The 8305-nt window shown below is 48.6% G+C and overlaps 1 non-coding gene across 1 annotated transcript; it reads right to left on the bottom strand.

The window, feature by feature from the left end:
• Positions 1-1937: 1937 nt before the first annotated feature.
• Positions 1938-2010, bottom strand: TRNAV-AAC. Its single transcript has one exon. It is a non-coding gene; the product is annotated as a tRNA-Val (tRNA).
• Positions 2011-8305: the final 6295 nt, after the last annotated feature.

Here is an 8305-nt window from a genome sequence, read left to right on the forward strand (position 1 = left end):
CAAGAGGAAAAGCTTAAACCACGGTAAAGGTTATTGTATGGAAAAGGTTTGAACAGCAGAAAAGGTTAGTCTCTAGGAAAGGTTAGGCTAGGAGCAAAGGTTAGGTTAGTGGAATTAGCTGAGGCTTGGGTAAATGGGGAAAGGTTGAGACAAGATTTTGCCCTGGGCAAAAGCTTAGGCTATGGCAAATGGTCAGGCTTAGTTTAATGGTCAGGCATGGGAAAAAGGTTAGACCAGAGGAAAAGATTAGGCAAGGGAAAAATAGGCTAGGGGAAAGATTAGGTTGGGCAAAAGGTTTGGCAAGGGGAAAACATTAGGCCAGGGGAGAAGGTTGTGGTAGGGGAACAGGTTTGGTTAGGGGAAAAGGTTAGGCTATGGGAAAAGCTAGGCCAGGGCAAAACGTTAGGCCATGGAACCGTTAGGCCAGGGGAAAAAGTTCGGCAGGGGGAAAACGTTATGCTAGGGGAAACTGCTAAGCCTGGGAAAAAGGTGAGGCTAGGGGAAAAGGTTATGCAAAGGGAAAGAGTTAGGCTTTTCAAGGTTAGATTAGCGGAACAGGCTAAACCTGGGAGAAAGATAAGGCTAGGGGAAAGGGTTAGGCTAGGGGAATGATTAGACTAGGAGAAAAGATAGACTAGGGGAAAAGCGTAGGCTAGGGGAAAGGGTGGACTCGGGAAAAGATTAGACTATGGGGAAACGTAAGGCCAGGGGAAAGGTTTAGGCCAGGGGACAAGGTTAGGCCAGGGGAAGAAGTTAGGCTATGGGAAAGATTAGGCTAAGGGAAACCATTAGCCTAGGGAAAAAGATTTAGACTAGGAGAAAATTTTAGGCTAGGTGAAAAGGTTAGGCTAGGGAGAAAGTTAGGCCAGGTGAATAGCTAAGGCTAGGCAAAAGGTCAGGCTTGGGGAAAACGTTATGCTCAGGGATAAGGTTAGGCAAGGAGAAAGGTTTTGTTCAGGGGAAAAGATTAGACCAGGGGACAAGATTAAGCAAGGGGAAATGGTTAGGCTAGGCGAAAGATTAGGCTAGGCAAAAGGTTTGGCAAGCGGAAAACATAAGGCCAGGTGAAATGGTTACGGTAGGGAAAAAAGTATGGCCAGGGGAAAAGGTTAGGCCAGGGGAAAGGTTTAGGCTACAGGAAGAGGTTAGGAAAGGGGACAAGGTTAGGTCAGGAGAAAAGTTTAGTACCGGGAAAAACCTAGGCTGGCGGAAATGGTTTCGGCCATGGAGACTGTTGGGCTTGATGTTAATGTTAGGTTAGGGAAAATCTTTAGGCTCGGGGAAAGAGTTAGGCTGGGGAAAAAGGTTAGGCTAGGAGAAAAGGCTAAGACTGGGAAAATGGTAAGGCTAAGGGAAAAGGTTAGCCCAGGGGAAAGAATAGACTAGGAAAAGGTTAGGCTGGGGGAAAATTTTAGGATTGGGAATATCTTAGGGCAAGAGAGAAGGTAGGCCAGGGGAAAAGGTTAGGCCACACGTTGAGGTTAGGCTAAGGGAAAAGGTTAGGCCAGGGAGAAAGTTAGACTAGGACAAAGGTTAAGCTCAGGGAAAAAATTAGGCAAGGGGGAAAGGTTAGGCAAGGGGAAATGGTTAGACCAGGGGAAAAGATTAATCCAGGAAAAAGCTTAGGTCGGTAAAGAAGTGAGGCCAGGGGAAAAGGTTAGGTAATAATAATAATAATAATGTTGGTATTTGTTAAGCGCTTACTATGTGCCGAGCACTGTTCTAAGCGCTGGGGTAGACATAGGGGAATCAGGTTGTCCCACGTGGGGCTCACAGTCTTCATCCCCATTTTACAGATGAGGTAACTGAGGCACCGAGAAGTTAAGTGACTTGCCCAAAGTCACACAGCTGACAAGTGGGAGAGCTGGGGTTCGAACCCATGGCCTCTGACTCCAAAGCCCGTGCTCTTTCCAGTGAGCCACGCTGCTTCCCTAAATTGTTTCCGCCCGGTTTCAAACCGGGGACCTTTCGCGTGTTAGGTGAACGTGATAACCACTACACTACGGAAACCTGACAAGAAAAGGTTAGGTGAGGTGAAAAGCTCAGGCCAGGGGAAAATCTTAGACCAGGGTAAAAGGTTATGTGACGGTAAAAAGTTAAGCTAGGGGAAAAGCTTAGGCCAGAGGAAAAGGTTAGGCAAGGAGAAATGGTTATGCTAGGGCAAAGATTAGGTTAGGCAGAAGGTTTGGCAATGGGTAAACGTTAGACCAAGGAGAATGTTCTGTTTGGGGAAAAGGTATGGCTAGCCGAAAAGGTTAATCTATGGGAAAAGGTTTGGCAAGGGAAAAGCTTGGCCAGGGTAATACGTTAGGCCGGGGGAGAAGTTTAGGTCCGGAGAAAAGTTTAGGCTAGCGGAAAAGGTTAAACAAGGGAGAAGATTGGGCTTAGTGTAAATGTTAGGTTAGAGGAAATGTTTAGGCTAGGGTAAGAGTTAGGCGGGAGGAAAAGGATAGGTTAGGGAAAAAGGCTAAGCCTGGTAAAATAGTAAGGCTAGGGGAAAAGGTTACTTTAGGGGAAAGAGTAGACTAAGGGAAATGTTAGGCTAGGAAAAAACATTAGGCTAGGGGAAAAGAGTAGGTCAGGGGAAAAGGTTAAGGGAGGGGTAAAGGTTAGACCAGGGGAAAACGTTAGGCAAGGGGAAATGTTTAAGCTAGGAGATAGGGTTAGGCCAGGGACCAAGGTTAGGCTATGGGCAAAGGGTAAACTAGGGGAAAGTTTAAGCTGGGTGCAAGGTTTGGCAAGGTGAAAACATTAGTCCAGGGGAAAGTTTTATGGCAGGGGAAATAATGATGTTGGTATTTGTTTAGTGCTTACTATGTGCAGAGCACTGTTCTCAGCGGTGGAGTAGACCCAAGGGAATCAGGTTGTTCCGCGTGGGGCTCACAGTCTTAATCCCCATTTTACCGATGAGGTAACTGAGGGAAAGAGAAGTTAAGTGAGTTGCCCAAAGTCACACAGCTGACAATTGGCATAGCCGGGATTTGAACCCATGGCTAGGGCAAAATGTTCGGTTAAGGAAAAAGGGTAGTCTAGGGGAAAGCTTAGGCCCGGGGCAAAGGGTAGGTCGGGGAAAAGGGTAGGCTGGGGAAAAAGGTTAGGCCAGAGGAAAAGATTAGCCTAGGGGAAAGATTAGATTAAGGGATACCTTAGACTAAGGGAAAACATTAGGCTAAGGGAAAGGTTTAGGCTAGGGGAAAAGGTTAGGTTAGGGGAAAAGGTAAGTCTAGGGGCAAGATTAGACTCGGGCCAAGATTAGATTTGGGAAATCGTTAGGCTGGGGGGAAACATTAGGTTAGGGGACAAGGATAGGCCATGGAAAACAGTAGGCCAGGGGAAGAGGCTAGGCCAAGAGAAAAAATTAGCCCAGGGAGAAGGTTAGGCTGGGGGAAAAGTTAAGGCTAGGGAAAAACGTTAAGCTCAGGGAAAAGGTTAGGCAAGAGGAAAGGTTAGGCTTGGGGAAAACGTTAGCCCAGGGGAAAGGTTTAAGCCAGGGAAAAGCTTAGGACATGAGAAAGTTTTAGGCCAGGGAAATAAGGTTAAGCCAGGGGAAAAGTTTAATCCTAAGAAAAGGTTATGTGAGGGGAAAGGTTTGGCTAGGTTAAAACCTCAGACCAGGGAAAATGTTAGGGCCAAGGAAAACGGTAAGGCTATGTGAAAAAGGTAGGCCAGGGGAAAAGGTTAGGCTAGGGGAAAGGTAGGCTAAGGGAAAGCATTAGGCTTGGGGAAAAGGTGAGGCTACTGGAAAAATTTTAGGTAAGAGGAAAAGGTTAGGTGATGGGAAATGGTTATGTTAGGGGAAAGTGTTGGGCCCCCCAACCTTTGACTTCAATCATGACCCTGAACCTTACTCTTTCCAGATTTGGCCCCCCAGTCTTTGCCTTCCAGACCTGGCCCCAAACACTTGTCTATCTAGTTTTGGTCCCCCAGCATTTGCCTTACAGGCCTGGTCTTGAACCTTTCTCGTTCCAGTTTTGCCCACCTAGCCTTTGTCTTCTATGCCTAACCCCACAAACCTTCCCTTCCAGGCCTTGCTCTGAACACTGTGTTCCAGGATTGCTCCCTCCCCAGCCCTTTCCTTACAGACCTGATTCTCCCTGTCTTTGCCTGACAGGCCTTGCCCTGAACACTTCGTGTTCCAGGATTGACCCCTCTCCCTTTGCCTTCCAGGCATGACTCTGAACCCTTCTCGTTCCCATTATGATCCCCCAGCCTATGCCTTCCAGAGCTAGTCCCGTACCCTTCTCCTTCTAGTTTTGGCCCCCAGCCTTTGCATTCCAGTCTTGGTCCCGAACCCTTCTCATTCTAGTTTTGGCCCCCAGCATTTGCCTTCCAGGCCTGGCCCTGAACCCTTCTCTTTCCAGTTTCTCCTCACCCCCCGACCTTTCCCTTCCAGGTCTGGACCCACCCGGTACCCCTTCCAGTTTTGCCCCCCGCCCCAACCTAGCCTTAGCCTTTCCAGACCTGGCCCCCAACACTTCTCTTTCCAGTTTTATGCCCCCCAGCCTTTGCTTTCCAAGAGTGGCCCCGAAGCCTTATCGTTTCAGTTTTGCCCCCGCCCCCCCAACCTTTGCTTACTGGGCCTGTCCACAGACCCCTATCATTCCAGCTTTGTCCCCCCAGCCTGTGCCTTCCAGGCTTGGCTCCGATCTCTTTTCTATCCCCTTTTGGACCGCCCCCAGCATTTGCTTTCCCGACCTGACCCCAAATCCTTCTCCTTCCCGTTTTGGCGCCCAAGCCTTTGCTTTCCAGACCTGGTCCCCCAGCCTTTGCCTGACAGGTCTGGCCTCGAATCCTTCTCATTCCACTAATGGGCAACGAGCCTTTGTCTTCCAGACCTGGGCCCACCAACGTTTTCTTCCAGGTCTGGCACTGAACCGTTCTTGTTCCAGTTTTGGCCACCCAGCCTTACCCATCCAGGCCTGGCTCCAAACTCTTCTATTTCCAGTTTTGGTCCCAGAGGTTTTACCTTCCAGTCCTGGCTCTGAACACTTCTCTTTCCAGTTTTTGCCGCTAGCCCTTGCTTTACAAGCCTGTCCTAAACCCGACTCCTTCAGGTTTGGTCCCCAAGCCTAAGCCTCCCAGGCATGGTCCTCAACCTTTCTCGTTTCAGTTTTGCCCCACCAGGTTTTGCCAACTAGACCTGTACCCAGAACCCTCTCACTCCGGTTTTGTCACCACGGCCTTTGCCTTCCTGGCCTGGCTCCGGTCCATTCTCTATCCAGTTTTAGACCCACAGCATTTGCTTTCCAGGCCTACCCCGGAACGCTCAGCTTTCCTGTTTTGGCTCCCCCGCCTTTGCGTTCAAGGCTTGACCATGAACTCCTCTCTGTCTTTTTTTGCCCCCATCCCCAGCCTACGCTTTCCAGGCAGAATTCCAAACCCTTCTCATTCCCGTTATGGCCCCGCCCCAGCCTTTGCTTTCCAGGCCTGGACCCAAACCCTTCTCGTTTCACTTTTAACACCCCTCCCCCGCCCAGATTGCCTTCCAGGCATGGCCATGAACCCTTCTCTTTCCAGTGTTGCCACCCCCCCAGCCTTTCCCTTCCAGGCCTGGACCCCAAACCCTTCTCGTTTCAGTTTTGTCATCCCAGGGCTTGCCTTACAGGCCTAAAACCCATTCCCCCATCGGTATGCCTTCCAGGCCCAGAGCCCTTCTCTTTCCAGTTTTGGTCTCCACCCTTTGCTTTCCAGCCTTGGCCCTGAACCCTTCTGTTTCCATTTTGGTCCCTCTTTGGATTTCCTTTGAGTGAGTTAGGCCAAGGGAAATGGAAAGGCTAGGGAAAAACCTTAGGGTCAGTGAAAAGGTTAGGCTCATGGAAAAGGTTGGACAACGGGAAAAGGTTAGGCAAGGGAATGTTAGGCTAAGGGAAAAGTTAGTCTAATGGAAAGTTTAGGCTAGGGGAAAAGGTTTGGCCAGAGGAAAAGGTTAAGCCAGAGGAAAAGATTACATGATGGGCAATCTTAGGCCAGGGGAAGGAAATGGCAAGGGAAAAGCTTGAGCCAGGGAAACTCTTAGGCCAGGAGAAAAGGTTAGTCTAGGGGACAATGTTAGGCCAGAGGACGAGTTCAAGTCAGGGAAAAGGTTATGCTAGTGGAAAAACGTAGGCCAAGGGAATAGGTTGGGCCTGGGGAAAATGTTAGGAGAGGAAAAAGCTTAGGCCAGGGAAAAAGGTCAGGCCACGGGAAAAGGTTATCAGTGCAAGGGTTATGCTAGGGGAAATGATTAGGCTGGGGAAAGGTTAGGCAATGGGAAATGGTTTAGTTCGAGGAAATATAAGACTAGGGGAAAAGATCAGGTTTTGTGGAAAAGGTTAAGACCAGCAAAAAGGTTAAGCTAAAGGAAATGGCTAGGCTAGGGTGAAAGGTTAGGCTATGGGCAATGATTAGGATAAGGGAAAGGTTAGGCATGGGCAAAAGTTAGAGTAAGGAAAAAAGCTAGGCAACGTTTAAAGATTAGGTCTGGGGAAAAGCTTAGGTTAGAAAAAAGCATTAGAGTAGTGGAAAGGTTGTGCTAATGGGAAAGGTTAGAATGGGGGAAAATTAAGGCTAAGGAAAAAAGTTAGGCTAGGGGAAAAGGTTAGACTAGAGGAAAAGGTTAGGCATGGGGAAATGTTTAACTGGGAGTAAAAGTAACTGTCGGGTTTAAGGTTTGGCCAGGGGAAAGGTTAGGCTAGGGGAAAAGTTTAAACTCTAGGAAAGGTTATGCTTGCCGTAAAGGTTAGGTTAGGGGAATTAGCTGAGGCTAGGAGAAAAGGTTAGGCCAGGGGAAAGGTTTTGACATGGGGAAAGGTTAGCCAGAGGAAAACGTTAGGCCAGGAGAACACGTTAATCCAGGGCAAAAGCGTAGGCTACTGGGATGGGTCAGGCTATGGGAAAAGGTTAAGGTAAGGAAAAGGTTACTCTAGGCAAAAAGATTAAGCCAAGGAAAAGTTTAGGCTAAGGGCTATGGTTAGGCCATGGGAAAAGGGTAAGCCAGGGGAAAGGATCAGACCATGGGAAAAGTTTATCAATGAAAAACCTATGATGGTGGAAATGATTAGGCTAGGGGAAACGGTTAGGCTGTGGGAAATAGTTGGGTTAGGGGAAAGGTTAGGCAAGGGGAAAACATTACAGCAGGGAAATGTTTAACCCAGGAAAAAGCTTAGGCCAGGGGAAATGGTTAGGCCCGGGAAAACCTTAAGCCTGGGAAAAAGGTTATGCTAGCGGAAAAGGTTATGGTAGGGGCCAATGTTAGGCTGGGGGAAACGGTTAGGCCAGTGGAAAGCTTTAGGCCAGGGGAAACTGTTAAGCCAGGGGAAAAGCTTAGGCTACTGGAAAGGGTCAGGCTAGCGGAAAAGGTCAGGCTTTTGGCAAAGGTTTGGCTAAAGAAAAGGTTACTTCAGGGAAAAAGGTTAAACCAGGAAAAAGATTAGGCTAAGGGAAAAGGTTAGGCCATGGGAAAGGTTTAAGCCAGGGGAAAAGGTAAGACCATGGGTAAAGTTTATCAGTGAAAAGGTTATGATAGGGGAAAAGATTAGGCCAGGGGAGAACGTTCGGCCGGGAGAAAATGTTAGGTCAGGAGAAAAGCTTAGGCTACTGGGAAGGGTCAGTGGAACAGGCTAAAACTGGGAGAAAGAAAAGGGTAGGGGAAAGGGTTAGGCTTGGGTAAGGATTAGGCTAGGGGAAAGGTTGGACTGGGAGAAATGTTAGGCTAGGGGAAAAGGGAAGGCTAGGGGAAATGGTGGACTAGGGAAAAGATTAGACTATGGGGAAATGTTAGGCCAGGGGAAAGGTTTAGGCCAGGGGACAAGGTTAGGCCAGGGGTAGATGTTAGGCTATGGGAAAGATTAGGCTAAGGGAAACCATTAGCCTAGACAAAAAATTTAGGCTAGGAGAAAGGTTTAGGCTAGGTGAAAAGTTTAGGCAAGGGGAAAAGGTTAGGCCAGGGAGAATCCTAGGCCAGGGGAATAGCTAAGGCTGGGCAAAAAGGTCAGGCTTGGGGAAATCGTTTTGCTCAGGGATAAGGTTAGGCAAGGAGAAACGTTTTGTCTAGGGGAAAAGATTAGACCAGGGGACAAGGGTAAGCAAGGGGAAATGGTCTGGCTAGGTGAAAGATCAGGATAGGCAAAAGGTAGGGAAAGGGGAAAACATAAGGCCAGGTGAAACGGTTACGGTAGGGGAAAAAGTTTGGCTAGGGGAAAAGGTTAGGCCAGGGCAAAGGTTGAGGCCACAGGGAGAGGTTAGGAAAGGGGACAAGGTTAGGCCAGGAGAAGAGCTTAGTACAGGGAAAAATTTAGGCCAGGAGAAATGGTTTAGGCCAGGGAGA

This window comes from Ornithorhynchus anatinus, chromosome 17, assembly GCF_004115215.2.
Source record: "Ornithorhynchus anatinus isolate Pmale09 chromosome 17, mOrnAna1.pri.v4, whole genome shotgun sequence".
Classification (NCBI taxonomy): domain Eukaryota; kingdom Metazoa; phylum Chordata; class Mammalia; order Monotremata; family Ornithorhynchidae; genus Ornithorhynchus; species Ornithorhynchus anatinus.